We start from the raw sequence: 18,809 nt of genomic DNA, 5'->3' as shown, positions 1-18,809 counted from the left end.
GAACCTCTATGGACTATCTAAAAACAACTGCCAACAAAACTTAAGGTTAGTTGAGATATAAAAAGCTTTTGTAAGGTGATGCCCTAAAGGATATAGCTAATACTAGACTAAAGCGTTAATATTTGTTTGTTAGTAGATAACATATCTGCTGGTACCATTAATCAGACTGGTGTGAATTCTTACTGCAGTGTTGCGGTTGAGTAGACGAGCCACAGCATCTTTTGACTCCACAAGCTCTCTCCATCCTACCCCTTTCCCCCAGAGATTTGCCACCCAAGCAGTTTCCTTCTGTGCACCGAGGGCAAGTCTCGAGGGGATTTGGGAACTAGAGTCTCCACCCCATTGGACTGACCTGGGATCCAGGTAAGTGGTTTATGGAAATGTGTTGAGGATATAAATACTACAGAACCAACAACAATAATGGTAATCACATTGTCAAGTGCTTAGTACATTAAACAAACTGCAAAGCACTGCAGAAGTCACTTGTGCAGTAACTGGCAAAGTTAACAAAGGAGGTAGACACTTCAGAGCTGAAGACGATAGGTGTGAGCCCTAAGGACTACCCAGATACCTTAGGGCTATATAGTTCTGGCTATATTGCCAGCCAACCCTGTGCTGGATCATTGCAAATTCAAGGTTCACCAAAGAATATGGTAAACATAGCCTATGGAGCTGTCTGTTTGCCAGGTTGAGTCAACATTCAACCCTAAGTGCAGCAGTCAATCTTTCACCAGCCTGCTTCTATGGATGGGGAGGGTCTGATGGGGTTCAGTGGATGTCGACAAACATCTGCAGTTGACAAAGTTGTCCATCAGGCAGCCCTCTTAAAGTTTTTGTTGAGGGATAGGCAGGTCTTTACAGCACTGGGTTTATCGATATGTTCTTCTTGGACTGGCTTCATGTAAAGGCATCAAAAGCAGGGCAGATCATCACAGCTTCAACAGGCCCTTCAGGAGCAGCCAGAATATATGTTGGCAACCTGCAGCATCACACTCTGGATACACAAACAGAACGCTCCATGCAGGACCAAATTCTAAAGATGTTCAGTGAGAAGCATGGCAGTTACAATGTATTTCTCAAACGTGAGGCAGATTGGTGGATCTCTATTGTTAATCAGTGTCTAGTGCATCCTTAGATTTCAACTTACCAACTAAATAGGCTGGGGCACTGAGTCCTTCCTTACAGAGGAATCTGGGAGCATCCTCTCTCCAGCAAGCAATGTGGAGGCCTCTGCCCACATGCAGAGGATCATGCAACCCTTCAAGGGGCTGCTTTATTGGCAAACTAAGGGGTACTTTAGGATGTCGGGCAGTGGCACCACCGCGGTGTTGGCGGGGAGGAAAGAAGCCCTTTTCCGCCCGCGAGCTGCGGTACTCATGTCCGCCATATTAGTATAGCATAACATAAGTCCTTTCCCGACCGCGTGGAGCGACGCGCACCGCCATCAAAGTGCACCCGCTACCACAGCAGAGGGAGCCAATGGAGACTCACCGCCGTGCAGAATGACGTCTGCCCCGCTCCACAAATTAGGATGGCCCAAACAGGCATACGCACTGCAGCGGAGACACCGCCCAACCAGAAACGGTGGAAACTCCACAGCGGAGCGCGATAGCAGCGACCCGGTCCTCTCCGCCCGGTTATAAACCCCATGGACCCAGCTCTACATGTGCATCTAGTCATGTACCTGCTACAGCACTACTATCAAATGGGCCGCCGCAGCCGCAGGTATGCAAATACACAAATACAACACACAACACACGGACTGACACAGGGTCCAATTCCACAACAGACACCCTGCTGGGGGTCACAACACATCCACACGGGGACCCACACATTACCCACTTGCCAACAAGTCACCCCTCTGCATCCAGGACACACATCGTCCGCGAACTAGCAGCAAGGTCCCGTTCCCAGTCACCTGCGCGCAATGCAGAAGGCAGAAGGCAGGGACACTACAAGGCATGGGCAGGGCACAAAGACCACAGGGACACACCACCCCCAAACACACATCAACACACCCCATCAAGTCACAGGCCAGGCGCCCATCCTGTGCACCCCCATGCACACCAACAAGCAACAAGCACAGCAACAAGCAAACACAATACACACCCTACACCACAAAACAAACAACTAGGGAGACAGCCACTGCAGGAGTGTCTGACAAGGAACACACACCAGTGCCTCACACACTGAAGGCTGCCAATACTTCCCAGCACATATACACACAAACAAACACACACCCTGGGTGTAGCCATGAACAGAACACACACACAGGGATTCCTGAACAGATGCCTGCCCAAAAACAACACACAAACACTACAGGAATACATACAGAACCCCAACAGCAACAAACATACCCTGTCAGCCAAACTGTGGAAAGGCAATGGGAGCACAAACACAACATGAGTGCACAACATCATCACTCAAGAACAAAACACACACTCAACATACCACAAATCACACAAGAAGTGCACCTGCACAGACCTACACTGCCACATCAAACCAACCACAGATGCCCATGAAAGCACAAATCATCAAACACCAAAGGGCATCAGGGGATGCACAGCAGGCAATGTCAAGCCCACATACACCCAGCACTGTATGCACAACAAGCAGTGTGTGCACACCAAGCACAACAGCTACACACAGACATGACTGACACAACCTCAACACACACACCACAAATCAGCACAGCACAAAAACAACAGCACACCAAGGAAGTGAAGCAATACCACAGCCAAAACACAGACATCCAACACAACAACAACAGGATGCACCACTCTGGGATACAAGAGCACAATGACCTACACCAGAGCACTGGGCAGCACACACAGCCCTAGTGCACATGGGCAATCCTCACTGATAAATACCTCAAGAACATCACACATAAACCATTGGGGCAATGTCCAGAGTGCATCATCACTCCTGGCACAAGAACTGCACCCCAGGGCACAGTCTCACAAATGAAGTGATGGGGAGGCACATACACATTTTATCAAAGGGGACAGCTGACATCAAAGTCAACCGACTTGCATGTCAGTAGTCGACATGTAAGGATTGTACCATACACAACTAGAGGGAGTGCAGACCCACAATGGCTAGCCATAAGTAGCACACATAGGGAATGGCATCACACCACACACGCCATGCCATACAGGAGGAGAAAAGGCACCATGTGCCTGCAATGCATGACAAACACAATGCCAGTGAGGAGCAGCAGGGCCACACAGTATAACCAAACACACTCAAGACACATTGATGATCAAACAAACACAACAGTGATGTGCAAGTTACACACTTTGCACACTCATAAGTGACCAAAACAACAAGGAGGAGTCACACAGAACTGCATGGACACACCAACACACTGCACAGTGCACAACAGACTCACACTCACACAAGTGCATAAAATCATTTACATGGTGCAGGACAATCCAAACTGCAGGCACACTACTAATGGCTGACACATGTGTGTCAATCACAATACAGGGGCACACACCCACTCACACCCACTACAAAGTCACACCCTTCACACTGCACACCTCCTCACCACCCAAGAGCACACATCTCATGTAGGCCAGGGGATCAAGGACTAAGGGCCAACACAAAATGAACATACACATACACAGCTGGGCACATATACAGGAATAATACATATACATCACGACATTGCCCAGCCTGCATGCAAACCTGTGCACAGCATCACACCCTGTGCTGGCAGTGTACCCCAACCTGACATGGCAACAACGTAGCCAACAATAGCAAACCACTAAAAAGAGAACTGCATCACAGGTAAAAGAGCCAACACAGATAACACAAGTATCAGTGTTTGAATGGACTGATGACCCTGTCACCCCTGTTTAGAAATGTGATGCCGGCAAAGAGCTTGGCAATGTTTAAGTGACACAAGGAGCATGGGGCACAGGCAACCAAATGCACACACCAAAAGAACTGTAATCAGCAAGGACAATGACAAAACACACAACAGGTGTAACTGTCTTTATTCACATATTGCACAGATGTGACAGTAGAACAACAGTGGAGCAAGGCACAAAATGCTGACCAAATGCAAGATAATCTGCACAGGCAAACTACAAACAGGAAGGCCAGTGGGCATGGCACAGGGGAGAGTACAACACAGCAGAGCGACAGGGTCAGTGTCCAAGGCACAGATGAGAGTACAACACAGCAGAGAAACAGGGCCAGTGTCCATGGCATAGGTGAGAGTACAACACAGCAGAGCAACAGGGCCAGTGTCCATGGCAGGTGGCACAGTAAGTACATGAGAGGCCGCCCAGGTGAGAGTACAACACAGCAGAGCAACAGGGCCAGTGTCCATGGCACAGGTCAGAGTCCAACACAGCAGAGCAACATGGCCAGTGTCCAGGGCACAGGTGAGAGTACAACACAGCAGTGAATGTCAATATCAGTGGCCAGGGAGAAATGCGGAATCAGGACATGAGAAGCTGCACAGTGAGTGTGTTTGACTGTACCCTTCCATGACATGCAACACACTCAGGTGGCAAACAATGGGCAGGACCAGCATACCTGTATGCGAGACAGGTGTATGAGGGGGACTGCCACTCACATATGGCTGTCAGGCGGACTTGGAGTTGGCTGTGTGTCGGGGACAGCAGGAACACTTGAGTGGGGAGACAGAGGCACAGGTGATGTAGGGCTATCTGTTGTCTGTGAAGCTGGAGGGCTGTTTCGACCAGGTGGCATAGTGGCACGTGGAGGTGGAGTCATTCAGACCTGTGACACAGTGTGGGTGAGAGAGGTTGGAGGGGTGCCCTTCCACTTTTTGGGAATACAAAATGGCTTCCCTGTCTTGGGGTTAATGGGAACTGGTGGTGACACAACAGGCACACACACCAACTGTCCCGCATCAGGTGCAGACACTGGCACTACCTCTGGTGATGTTCTGGATCCTGCGGAACGCTTTGTCTGGCTATGCCTCTGGACCACCTTCCCCTGTTTGCCAGGTGTCCCACCTACAGTGCTCTCCTTTGCCTCTTTGCCAGGGGTGCCCCCCACAGTTCTTTCCTTTGCCTGTTTGCCAGCTGTCCCACCTACAGTGCCCTCCTTTGCCTCTTTGCCAGGGGTGGCCCCTACAGTGTCCTCCTTTGCCTCTTTGCAGGGGTGGCCCCTACAGTGCCTTCCTCCACCTGCTTCATTGGGCCTAGAATTGGAGTTGATGTGGTGGGGGATGTGGCCCTGTGCCCTTCCTAGGTGTACCCTTGCTATGCAACACCTCCACAGTGGTCACAGACACTGCACGCCTAGCTCCGCGTGATGTTTTAGGGCCTGGAGAGTCCTTTGATGGTGATGCCTCTGAGGCATGTGAGCCTGGTGTCAGCTTCATTGCTTTTTCGACCTTGCTCTTCCATGACGGGTTCTTGATCCTTGCATTCTGCGGTGGCTCTTCTCTTCTGTGGGGATGTGTCTGTGGCCGGGACCGCTTGGGTTGTGTCTGCTGTGTGCTCCTTGAGCTGTATTGTGTCTGTGACGCATGCGAACCGTGGTCACTGTCATCTGATGTGGCCACTGACTGAGGGGTGGACAAAGGCACCTGAGCAGGAATGGGAGCATGTGCTTGTTGAAGGGCAGACGTCACAGCGGATGACAAAGCTTGGACTGTACGGTGTAGCCCACCCACATGCCCTCCATATAGGCAACCACCTGGCCTAATTTCTTGTCATGGTCACTGATGGCATTGAGCAGGGCGGTCTGGCCCACACTAAGCTTGCGCAGGAGCTCAACAGACTCAGCACTGAGGGCAGCAGGGGGGCCAGGTGCAGGCTCAGCAGTGCCATGTGTGAATGTAACTTGTCCCCTCTTACTGAAACGGACACGGTCAGCACCAGATGAAGTGGATGGGAGGCTGGGCACTGGCCGCTGTGTGGTAGATGATGTTGCAGACTCCCCATCCCCAGTGCCTGCCAACATGGATGCATCACCGCTGGTATCAGATGATGTAGAACTGTGTGTCTCAGCCACGGATTCCTCCTGCATACTACGGTCCCCTTCAGATGTGCTAGTGGGCTCTGTGTCACTGGCCTCCGGTGTTGCTGTGGTGCCACTCTCGCCACCACTGGTTTTCGGCTCCCGTTCCTCCGTGTCCACTGGAGACGGAGATGCAGGGTTGTGTTAGTGTCATCATCGGGACAAAGCAATCCAATCAATGCCCAAATCAACATTGTGACCACCACACCCTGCATTCACATTGCAGCAACACGCTAGATAGACCACAACAGTGCCTGTAACCCTGAATATCTGCCATGACTGAGCCATGTTGAGGCTACACAGCACAACACCATGCTAGTGGATGAAGTGTAACAGGCACACCACTTGCGCTGCCCACACCTATCATGTCCCAACACTCATTGCCACTGACAGACCTTCAGGGAACAGGAGGGGACAACACACACACCTAATAGGACATGACAGTCCATAATGTCAAGTAGGCCATACCAAGCACCATGTGTTACTCTGGGTCACCTTGTTGTCAGTTGTGTGGGCCTCACCGATCATGGTGCTTGCAAAGTAGGCATACATGAATTCACACTCAGATAGTGGACCCTGCTGTTCAACCCCTAATAGATTCCCCACATTATCCCAATGCAGAATGACCATGTGGATCCTAACACATCTGGCTATGAGAAAGCACAGCAAGGAGGATCAGCTTTGTAAGGCCAGTTTCTCCCAATGCCTGACACTAGCACACATCCCAGCAGCCACTCACATGAAATAGCACAGCACCACCACATGAACTTCACTTGAGCCACCTCTGCCACAGGCCCTGTACACATGCATCCGCTCCCTGCAAAGTCACCCTCCCCAAAAACTCACCCCTACCTTGCTGGTGATGCTCCTTCAGACGTGCATCCAGCTCAGGATTAGTCACTGCCAAAATGCGGGCCATCAGTGGTGTTAAGTTGCGCCGTGCCAAATGCCCAGTGCGCGGTTGCAGCCCCAAAGTCATCTCAGCCACTTTCTTTGCCAGCCGGCCGATGTCGTCCCACCTCTTGTGGCAGTGGGTGCATCGTCGGTTGGATACCCCGAGGGCTCGCACGTTTGCATCAATGGCCCTCCACACGGCCTTACGCTGGCGTACCTTGAGCTGCAGGTATGGGAGAAGAGAAGGGTAATTGACCAGGTACACAGTGTCATGTACCAACATCTATCAGTACAGTGGCAACACACAGACTCAAGACCTATCGTAATCTCCCTCCATCCCAAACTGGTGGACACCTCACAAGTGCACTCTGCATGGGCCAAACAGATGTGATTGCATGCATACATGAGGGTGTAGAGGGTACCTGGTATTCACACACACATGCAGGATGACTGCACTGAACCCCCTCTGTGGTTCGCAGACATCACCAGTCCCATGCATGTCTTACAACCCCCTGCCCTACAGCTCCCTTCATGATAACTTACCACTACATTGGGGCCACCTAACAACCTTAGGTACTGTGCCAGCACCTCGTCCACTAGGACCTCCAGCTCCTTGCCTGTGAATGGAATGGCACAGATCTTCTCTGTCCTTGCCGTCCCTGTGGACATGGAACACCTGTGGTTGATGTAAGGAGTCCCAGGCAACAGGCTCTTGAGGTAGCAGTAGGAGAGGGTCACAGGCAGCAGGCTCTTGAGGCAGCAGCAGGAGAGGGTCCCAGGCAGCAGGCTCTTGAGGTTGCAGCAGGAGAGGGTCCCAGGCAGCAGGCTCTTTGAACAGAGGAAATGTGAGGCTCACTCCCACAGATTTATAGCCCCCTGGGGTCGTTTGTAAGGTGCAAAGCTGGAACAGTTGGTTGTCCAGGTCTTCCTCATTCAAACCCATCCATTGACCGCCTCTGCAGTTTTCAAATGTACATCATGCCATGGCAATCATCGCACCCATTGGCTGTAGGCAATGCTCCATGGCGGTGATGCACCGCAGGGGCCCGGGGTGCACTACCGCGATGGTGCATCTTTCAAACCCATCCAATGACCGCCTCCGCGGTGGCGGAGCACACCTTCCGCGATTTTCAAATGTGCATCATGTCACCGCAATCATCGCTTCCATTGGCTGTAGGCATTGCTCCATGGCGATGATGCACCGCAGGGGCCCGGGGAGCGCTAACACGATGGTGCATATTTCAAACCCATGCAATGACCACCTCCACGGTGGTGGAGCACGCCTTCCGCAATTTTCAAAGGAGCATCCTGCCACCGCAATCATCACTCTCATTGGCTGTAGGCAATGCTCCATGGCGAAGATGCACTGCAGGGGCAAGGCGGTAGCTACCGCGATTTGGGTGGCAGCACATGCCCACCGCCATCTACCCATGTCTCCATGCCAATGGCTACCGCACTTGTGAAGGGGGTGGTGCTGGGCTCGCACCGCCGTGGCCAGGTGGTAGCTACTGCGATTTGGGTGACGGCGCATGCCCACCGCCATCTACCCATGTCTCCATGCCAATGGCTACCGCACTTGTGAAGGGGGTGGTGCTGGGGTCACACTGCCGTGGCCAGGCGGTAGCTACAGCGATTTGGGTGATGGCGCATGCCCACTGCCATCTACCCATGTCTCCATGCCAATGGCTACCGCACTTGTGAAGGGAGTGTTGCTGGGGTCACACCGCTGTTGCCAGGCGTTAGCTACCGCGATTTGGGTGACGGCGCATGCCCAACGCCATCTACCCATGAATCCATGCTAATGGCTACCACACTTGTGAAGGGGGTTGTGCTGGGCTCACACCACCGTGGCCAGGTGGTAGCTACCGCGATTTGGGTGACGGCGCATGCCCACCGCCATCTACCCATGTCTCCATGCCAATGTCTACCGTACTTGTGAAGGGGTGGTGCTGGGCTCACGCCGCCGTGGCCAGGTGGTAGCTACTGCGATTTGGGTGACGGCACATGCCCACTGCCATCTACCCATGTCTCCATGCCAATGGCTACTGCACTTGTGAAGGGGGTGGTGCTGGGGTCACACTGCCATGGCCAGGCAGTAGCTACAGCGATTTGGGTGATGGCGCATGCCCACTGCCATCTACCCATGTCTCCATGCCAATGGCTACCGCACTTGTGAAGGGAGTGTTGCTGAGGTCACACCGCCGTTGCCAGGCAGTAGCTACCGCGATTTCGGTGACGGCGCATGCCCACCACCATCTACCCATGTCTCCATGCCAATGGCTACCACACTTGTGAAGGGGGTGGTTCTGGGCTCACACCACCGTGGCCAGGTGGTAGCTACCGCGATTTGTGTGACGGCGCATGCCCACCGCCATCTACCCATGTCTCCATGCCAATGTCTACCGTACTTGTGAAGGGGTGGTGCTGGGCTCACACCGCCGTGGCCAGGTGGTAGCTACTGCGATTTGGGTGACGGCGCATGCCCACCGCCATCTACCCATGTCTCCATGCCAATGGCTATCGCACTTGTGAAGGGGGTGGTGCTGGGGTCACACTGCCGTGGCCAGGCAGTAGCTACAGCGATTTGGGAGATGGTGCATGCCCACTGCCATCTAGCCATGTCTCCATGCCAATGGCTACCGCACTTGTGAAGGGAGTGTTGCTGAGGTCACACCGCCGTTGCCAGGCAGTAGCTACCGCGATTTCGATGACGGCGCATGCCCACCGCCATCTACCCATGTCTCCATGCCAATGGCTACCGCACTTGTGAAGGGGCTGGTGCTGGGCTCACAACGCCATGACCAGGTGGTAGCTACCGCGATTTTGGGCACATGCAATGGCAATGTTCATCGTGAACACTGCATCAGTACATGATAAACACTCACAAGTAAGTAGAACGGTATTACGTCAAAAGGGTTGGCGCGCATATGTAAAATACCAAGTGTGACTGCAGCAGAAAAACACTTTAGGTTAAGCAAGCTGAGATTCGGGCCATCGGAAGTTTACTTTAAATGCGTCTTTCCGCATTGTTTTTGACACCTGCGAGATAAAAGAAACAATATCTTTCCGCATTGTTCACAAGCGTTGCGAAACAGTACCCACGGATTTGGCGATTATATTATATGGAACAATTGCAAACGCGCACTGATGGGCACAGCATCTAGGAATGACGCGTTGGACATTTTTTTAAAGAATTACACTCTGGGCATTGATACGGCGCCGTCTTTCTGTTTCTTTTAGGTCAATATTGCATCAACTAACAGAGAGAATAATTGACATAAAAGTGGAAAGATGTAATCTTTGGAAAGATTTTTGGACAATGGGTACAACGTAGACGACAGGCATAGTTTCATGTTCAATTCACTTCTATGTTTCAGAGACAGCACAAGCAAGCAAGGATGGCTATCCATGCACTTTAAACATAGAAATCCAAGTAAGTGGATAATAATGTACCCCTGGCAGTAGTATGTTGTAGGGTTCATATAAATACTGACGGTTATTTATTTTTCTTTTTTCCTTTCCTTGGTTGATTGGGTAACAGAAAAGACTATGTGGAGACAGTAACTAATTTGCATAATGAGATCGGCTGATCTCACGATGAAGAGGTAACTAGGTGAACAATGGAAGTCTAAATAGGAAGTGTTTTTGTCTTTGGACTATTGGTATTATAATATCATGGTTTGGTATTTCAGCTATTGGTCCTGATGACAACCCCTCAACAGTGTGGGTTTGAAACGTGTCGACCACGCATTATTCAACAACAAGTGCAGCAAAAAAGAAAAAGCCCCCGTATCTCGCTATAATGGTTTAATAAGTTAGATTGTGCACTGAGATTCAGTCTTGGCGAGAAGAGGGTGTCAGAACAATAGACACTGTTGTTTCTAGTGATTGCGTTTAGCGATATTACAAATAAGTATATTTTTGTATGTATTATATATGTTATGTTTGTTTTTTGTACATTGAATGTTTTTGCTTTTTATGTCATAAAGCCAATTGTGTTGTTTTTTGTATAAATGTGTAAAGAAGGGTGTGAGTTGTTAATATGAAATGTGTATAGCATACTAAGTATTTTTGATAAAAATCGATTGAAACATTTGAAAGAATAAATAAAAGAAAAAGAAGTGAATTCATCGTGTCACATTGAATCAGGGATGGGCACTATTTAGAGAATAGGGAAGGAAATCAGTGACAGCATTGGCATTTCTAATGGTGTTTTGTTTAATGGGCCTAGCCTTGCTGTTGAGAGGCCGAACTTTCTAGTGGTAGCCAGCAACCCATGTTCAGCATGGTGCTGAGGGATGTTCTTGCAGCCATGATGATATATAAGGAACGATACATACATTTTCTCGGAGAGCAGAATTGGCCGGTGTGAAGGGTAACTTCTATCCCCTTGGACACATCCCCCATGGTGTTGGTGCCATCGATTGCACCCATGTAGGTCTGGTGCCACCACAGGCGACTGAGCACATTTTAGAAAGCGCAAACATTATCATTCGATAAATGTGCAGGTGGTGTGCCTTGCGGACATAACCATTTCACATGTGTGTGCAAGATTCCCCGGCTCAGCCCATGATTCGTACATCCTGAGGAATAGCTTGGTGCCACGGATGATGGCAAATCTGCTTCCCGAGCGTGCTTGGATTGTGGGTGAGTGTGCCTAGTGATATGGTTTGCTGTGTGTGTGTGACCTGCTGCCCTCTGCCTGTGCAACATTGCAATGTGTGTTTGTCATTCACAGGTGACTGCATATCCCAGCCGTCCATGGCTGCTGAGCTCACTACAAAACCCCAGGACCCCAGCTGACGTCAGGTACAATGAGGCCCATGGCAGGACCCGACATGTCATTGATCGCACTTTTGGGCTGCTCAAGTCAAGATTCCGCTGCCTTGACAGGACAGGAGGTGCACTGGCATATTCGCCTGGGAAGGTCTGCAAGATCGTTGTGGCATGCTGTATGCTGCACAACATGGACATTCACAAGGGAATTCCCCTGCTCCTGGATGATGGTGAGAAACCAAGGACCTGAGTCCAGTGTTGAGGACAGTGGAGAGGAGGAAGGAGTTGACATGCGTCAACAACTCATCACCCGCTACTTCACTTGAAGGTGGGTGAAGAGGTACAACTTGTACATTGTCTGGTGTGATTGTTTTTGTTGTGAAGGGCTATGGGCGTATGGAACAGACAGGCACATGTTGAGTCACCTGTGTGTGGAAAGGTGGCAGTGACATTGCATATGTGAACGTCTGCAGAACTCTGTTTGGTGACACTTGCTGCACATTGTGTTGTATGCCTGTAGACTTTTGTGTATGTTTTGTGTAGTGTTATGTCTGTGATGCCACACTGACACCAGTGACTGTTGTTCTGTTGTGTCTCCCTAGGTGCTTCAAAATTATCCTGCCCTACATATGGTATATCTTTTGGATACATCATGGACATTTTCAAAACTGTAAATATTGCACTAAAAACAAAACAGCACAACTTCTAGTGCTTAAGGTATTTTATTTGCAAAGTGGACAAGTGATGGGTGCGGGCATATTTACATGAAGGGGGTGATGGAGCAGTGAGTTGACAGTCATGGTATATGAGATGCAAGAGTAGACACCACATGGATGTGGTGACCCAGTCCAACAGACAAGTGCCATTCACAAAGCAGTGTGGAGAAGGACAGTCCAAACAGTCAATGCAGTGGGTAAGAGTTGCCATCAGGGCTGGCTCCGTGACTGGCGTGTGGCTGGTGCTTTGCCTCCAGAGATTCCCAGGCTCTTCTTTGGACCCCCCCTTGATTGCTTGGGTAGGGGTGGCCTGCTGCATGGCCAGCAGCATCTGAGGGCTCACCCCTCTCTGTTGGTTCCGGGGGGGATGGTGCACTGTCATCCTGCAGCACAACAGAGGGGGGCGGAGGTGTTGTTTGGGATGCAAGCCTGTCCCTCAGCAATGCCACTTGCTGGGCCATGAGGTCTACCATTTGACCAATGCGTGTGTCGATGGACTTCATCAGCAGGATGAGCTCATGTAATAGTTTGTCAGACCGGCCACTTTGTCCCTGGACCTGTTTATATGCACCGATGACTCTGGTGAAGTGGTCCAGGGATGGTGGGCCAACCTCCTGAGGTCTAGGGGTGACCCTGACCCTCCCTCCTGCCCTGCTGCCATGGACCTGTTGCCTCGCCATGGTGGCTCCACGCACACTCTCCCTGCCCTCCACAGTTAGTGGTGTGTCCTGGTCATCCCCTGGGACAGGGAGGGTGCTGGTGGTGATGGTGGCAGACGTGGCAGCGGTGGAGGCACAGGCCATGACTGCAGGGGTTTGCTGTGCTGTTGTTGGTGCAGCAGACGTGGTGGTGGGGAGGATGGGGTCCTGGGACCTGGTATTCCTTGGCACACCAGATGGGCCAGCCCATAGCTCATCGTCCAAACTATCCTGGGAGTCAACATCCGAAAGTCCATGTACCGGGGATGGAGACTGTCTCTGCTGGTTGTTGTTGTCCTCAGCAGCGAGATCTTCATCACCTGCGGATTAGATGGGGAATGATCAGTGTTGGGCAATGTGCAAGTATTCTGTTAGCTGCATGTCATCTGCAGTCTGTACACTACACAATTGAAACAACTTCACTATTATTGTTAAATGCAATACTGGGTGTTATTACATGGTGCAGAGGAACATCAATGAATCATACATGTCAGGTATCGATGCATTGCATGCAATTGGAGCAGTGTTTAGTGATGCAGGTCTCACAACCACAAACAGCCAGACCAGTGAAGATGGCTACCTACCTGTAAGTTTGTTTGATGAACAATGCAATGGCTTTCATGTGCTCCTGGGTGGTGGTGGGGAGGCCTCCATCTTACTGGGGAGTGGGACAGGGAGCATAGTGGGAGTAGGAGTGCAGGCCTCCCTCCCACAAACAGGCTTCCCAAGCAAGATCGCTACCTACCTGTAAGTCTGTTTGATGAACAAGGCAATGGCTTCCATGTGCTCCTGGGTGGTGTGGGGGGAGGCCTCCATGCTGCTGGAGTGTGGAACAGAGAGCATGGTGGGAGTCATGGTACAGGCCTCCCACCCCCAAACACGCCTCCTAAACAAGATGGCTACCTACCTTTTAGGTGAGGGAGAACAGTGCAATGGCTGACACATGCTCCTGGGTGGGGGAGACCTACATGCTGCTGGAGTGTGGAACAGGGGGCATGGTGGAAGTTGTGGTACAGGCCTCCCACCCCCAAACAGGCCTCACAAGCAAGATGGCAAGCTACCTGTTAGGTAAGGGTGAACAGTACAATGGCTGACACATGTTCCTGGGTTGGGGAGGCCTCTATCCTACTCAGGTGTGAGACATGGTGCATGGTGGGAGTCGTGGTACAGGCCTCCCACCCCCAAACAAGCCTCCCAAACAAGCTGGCTACCTACCTGTTAGGTGAGGGAGAACAGTGCAATGGTGTTTGGGTTGTGCAAGGAAGTGCCTATCAGTGTGTTGGTTGCCATTTGTTTGTACTTACCAGCCTCCATTCCCCCAGATACTTCTGTGAGACTCTCTGGATGCAGTATGGCAAGCACCTTCTCCTCCCATGGTGTGAATGTTTTCTGTGGTATGGGAGGGCCACTGCCAGTCCGGTTAGCCAGCTCCCAGTTCTTGCTCCGCCTCTCCTTGACAACCCTCTTCAGATCATGCCACCTCTTCATGATATCCTTCTTGGATCGCGGGGTGCTCCCTACTGCATTGACTCTTTGGACTATCCTTTCCCACATTTGTGCCCTTGTGGCTAATGGTGTCTGTTGGACCAGGCTACCAAACAGATGTGGTTCCACTCTCACTATCTCATTGATCATGACTGTTAACTCACCCTCTGTGAATTTTGGCATTTTCTGTGCTGCCATGGTGAGAGGTGTTTGCAGTGTTTGTGGGTGAAGGGATATGTGTGTTGGGTGGGTGTTGATGTGTGAGGTGTGTTGTGTGCTAGGGGATTGTTGGTGTTGGTGTGATGGTGGTAGTGATGGTGGTAGTGGTGGTGTTGGTGGGGTGTGTGTTGTGTTGTTTTGCCTCTTCTGTCAGATGCGGTGTATGCCCTTCTCTTCTGGAGTGTTGCAAAGGATTGTGTTGCAAAGGATTGTGGTCAGTAAAGGGGCTGCTTTTATACTCAGCTGTGTGGGTGTGCCCAAATGGGCGTGAGGTGTGTTGTGGGTGTTGTCCTGGGAATTGTATTTAATTTTTTGGGCATTTGTTTTATCATTGGTATGTGTTTTGTGTATTTGTAGGGCATGGCTATGTTGATTTGTACTCAGTTAGGCATTGTTGCGGTGTTTTGGCATTGTCTAACATTTTTTTCATGTACCCTCCGTTGCGGTGGCTATGCTGCAGCTCTTCCGCTGTCTCTCCCATTCACTCCTGTGTGCGACCACGGTGGTCGGAAATTGCGGATCGTACCGCAGGCAATCGGGGAAATTTTTATTTCCCGAGCGGTGTCTCCACTTTGCTACCAGCGGGTTGTACCTTTTCCGCTGCATTTCCGACCGCCGCGGTCGGTTTTTGGACGTCAACGCCCGCGTCGGGCGGTTTTTGTTAGCCCGCTACCGTCGCGGTCTGTCTTTTTTGGCGGTTGATCCTAATTTGAATGCCGGTTTGTCTGTGGTCCCGGCCGGCGGTGGTTTTCCGCCTCCAAAGTGGTCGGGGTGATTTTCCGCCTGCTATCCTAATGGGGCCCTAAGTGTATTATTTACAGACAGCTCCTAAACGAAAAGAACAACATTGGAAAAAATGTGGATTGAGTTATTCTTTGTGGGTATCACTAACTGTCCATATTGCAAATAATATTCTTAGTCTAAAGCTAATATATTCATGACCAATTACAGGCCCATTACAGGCAACCTGCTAGAAACTGGGTTTCTGGTTGGCAGTGTACACCAACCTGTCCAAGCAGAAACAACAATCCTAGTCAGGGCAAGCTAGATACACCAGTGCTCACCCTCTTTTTAGGGTGAGCAGTTTCCTATCCTACTTCATTTGTTGGAGATGGATCAGTGACAGAATATGGAGGGACATAATATCGACTGCACACAATAACGACACCAGAATATCGTCAGACTAAATATAGTCTACCTATCTACAAACAGGTAAGTGCCAAAATATCGATTCCAAAATATAGGGGCCCATTAGGATGGTGGGCGGATCCACCCGAAATCCTTGTCCGCCCGCCACCCATTTCCCCCGCCATATTACTATGGCGGGGGGTCCGCGGCGGACAGAAACACCGTCCGCCGCTTTTCCACCCTGGTCGCCTTGTGACCGGGGCAGAAGAGGGTTCCTATGGTGGCGGTGTCTATCATACACCGCCAGCCTTATTATTATGGGCTTCGGAAGATGCCTTTCCGTGGCAGCATTGCATGCGGTCTTTACTTTGGGGGGCCCCCTGCGGGCCCCCATGGTGAAGGCGAGGTAGGGGGATGCACATGGGGGGTACCTGTGGTACCCCCCTGCATTTGCATACACAATGCGGCAGGCACCGCGGGGTGCCTGCCGCTATGTGTATGTAAATGCATACCATGCAGTTATAACATTGCGGAGGGTGCTGGTGTGAACATCGCCCACCGCAATGTTCTAAATGCATGATGCGCCCGCCAGTGTGGCGGGCATCATAATGGGCATGGCAGGACTGCTGCTCAGATCGCGGGCGGTCCCGTTTTGTACGAGGATGGCGGGCGGGCAAAGTCCGCCCGCCATCCTAATGGGGGCCATAGTTGTTAAAAATATAGTTTACTAAAATATCGAATTTTTTAAATGTCTTAAAATTAATATTAAATTAATTAAATAATAAATATAATTAGGTAAAAGATACTTAAAATTAATAAAAAAAACATTCAAATTAATTAATAATATATATAATCCCCCAAAAAATTAAACATACATTTTTATTTTTAATACATATTAGCTTATTAATATTAAAAGATGATTACTTATTTGTAATTATAAAATGTTAGACATGATTTAAAATATAATTACATATATATATAAATAAACATATAATATAAATATAAAAATGTTTCAGATATAATAAACTAAAATATAAAAATTGTGAAAACATTGCATAGCCTAGGATATAAAATTACTATTCCCACTCAATCAAGTTTAATAGTACGAAAAGTGTTGGATAGCGGGAATGTAAAAACTACTATTCCCAGTCCAGTGAGTGGAACAGTAGGGAAAGTGTTGGATAGCGGGTGGGTAAAAATTACCGGTCCTAGGATGCTTGATTCCGGTCCAGGGAAGACATGGCTTGGCAGTTCCGGGTGAACTGTTCCCATGAGGCACAGGGTCAAGGCTGATTTGCATATGGCCATCTCTGAACTGGGGCGGTGTGGTGAGCAAAAAAATGATGGATTTTGGCCCAGATGTCTGTACTGGGGTGAATGTATGACATTGATCTGCATTCTGTCCATCAACTGTTGTTTTTGCATTTGTCACCCCGAGTGGGACGGGTATGCTTAGACGTGAGTCCCGTGCTCTCCACACCACTGGAGTCAAGCTATCCTGGCTGAAGACGGCTGATAGCCAGAAACCGGTCCTAGGATGCTTGATTCGGTCCAGGGAAGACATGGCTTGGCAGTTCCGGGTGAACTGTTCCCATGAGGCACAGGGTCAAGGCTGATTTGCATATGGCCATGTCTGAACTGGGGTGGTGTGGTGAGCAAAAAAACTATGGATTTAGGCCCAGATCTCTGTACTGGGGTGAATGTATAACATTGTTCTGCATTCTGTCCATCAACTGTTGTTTTTGCGTACAAATTACTATTCCCACTCCAGTGAGTGCAACAGTAGGGAAAGTGTTGGATAGCGTAGGGGTAAAGTGAGAGCAACAGTAGGGAAAGTGTTGGATAGCGTAGGAGTAAAAATTACTATTCACACTCCAGAGAGTGCAACAGTAGGGAAAGAGTTGGATAGGGTAGAGGTAAAAATTACTATTCCCACTCTAGTGAGTGAAACAGTAGGGAAAGTGTTGGGTAGCGTAGAGTAATAATTTAGTGGACCCAGTCCAATAATTTAATTTAATTAATTAAAAAAATAGTTCTTTAAATTTAATTTACCTCCCACTATTTTCCAGTATGAACGTCACCTCCAATAGTCTAAGATATTATTAAATTAACATTTAATTAATTAGCTAATCACATTTAACAAAAAAATTAAAACAATGATATCTAAATTAATTTACACAATTAACAGTATAAAATAACTTTGATTAAATATTATATAAATATTAATAAAAATGTATTTTCAATTGATTTAATACATACCATACTTCCCTATAAACACTCAACACACTCCTCAAAAAATGAACATAATTCACATATTAATACATTAATTATTAATAATTACTATTTAAATAATTTCGAATTAATAAAAAATACACAATTTACATATTTATCAATCAATTAAAACATGTATTAAGAAAGTTGACATATTTAATAATGAATTAATTAACTTAATTACCAATATTAATTATTTACCATAAAATGAATAATTAATTTAAAAAACTCTATATTTTGGGTGTTCGGCAGTTACTTTCCCACAATGGTGACAGGCAGACACAAGTCCATCTGACATCGTAATTAGGGCAAAATTGGAAGGGAGAGGGTATCACAGGCAGAAATTCCAGCAATGGCCATGTTGGACAGAGTATTTTCTCCCATCGTTATGGGCAATAAAAATGTACCCATAAAGTGAGGGTACTTTGTTAGTGTTCACATTTCAGGTATGCGGCCGGCCACTCCCCTGGATGTTATGGACCCAATTGTCCGTCACACTTTTCATGGCACTCTAAATCTTCCAAAACGGTGTATGATTTTACACTGCAAATGGGGTAGCAAAATCACCACAAACATTGACATGGTTAATATTATATCATGATGGAATCAAAAGCAG

Source organism: Lissotriton helveticus, chromosome 3_1, assembly GCF_964261635.1.
Source record: "Lissotriton helveticus chromosome 3_1, aLisHel1.1, whole genome shotgun sequence".
Classification (NCBI taxonomy): domain Eukaryota; kingdom Metazoa; phylum Chordata; class Amphibia; order Caudata; family Salamandridae; genus Lissotriton; species Lissotriton helveticus.
This window is presented reverse-complemented; position numbering follows the sequence as displayed.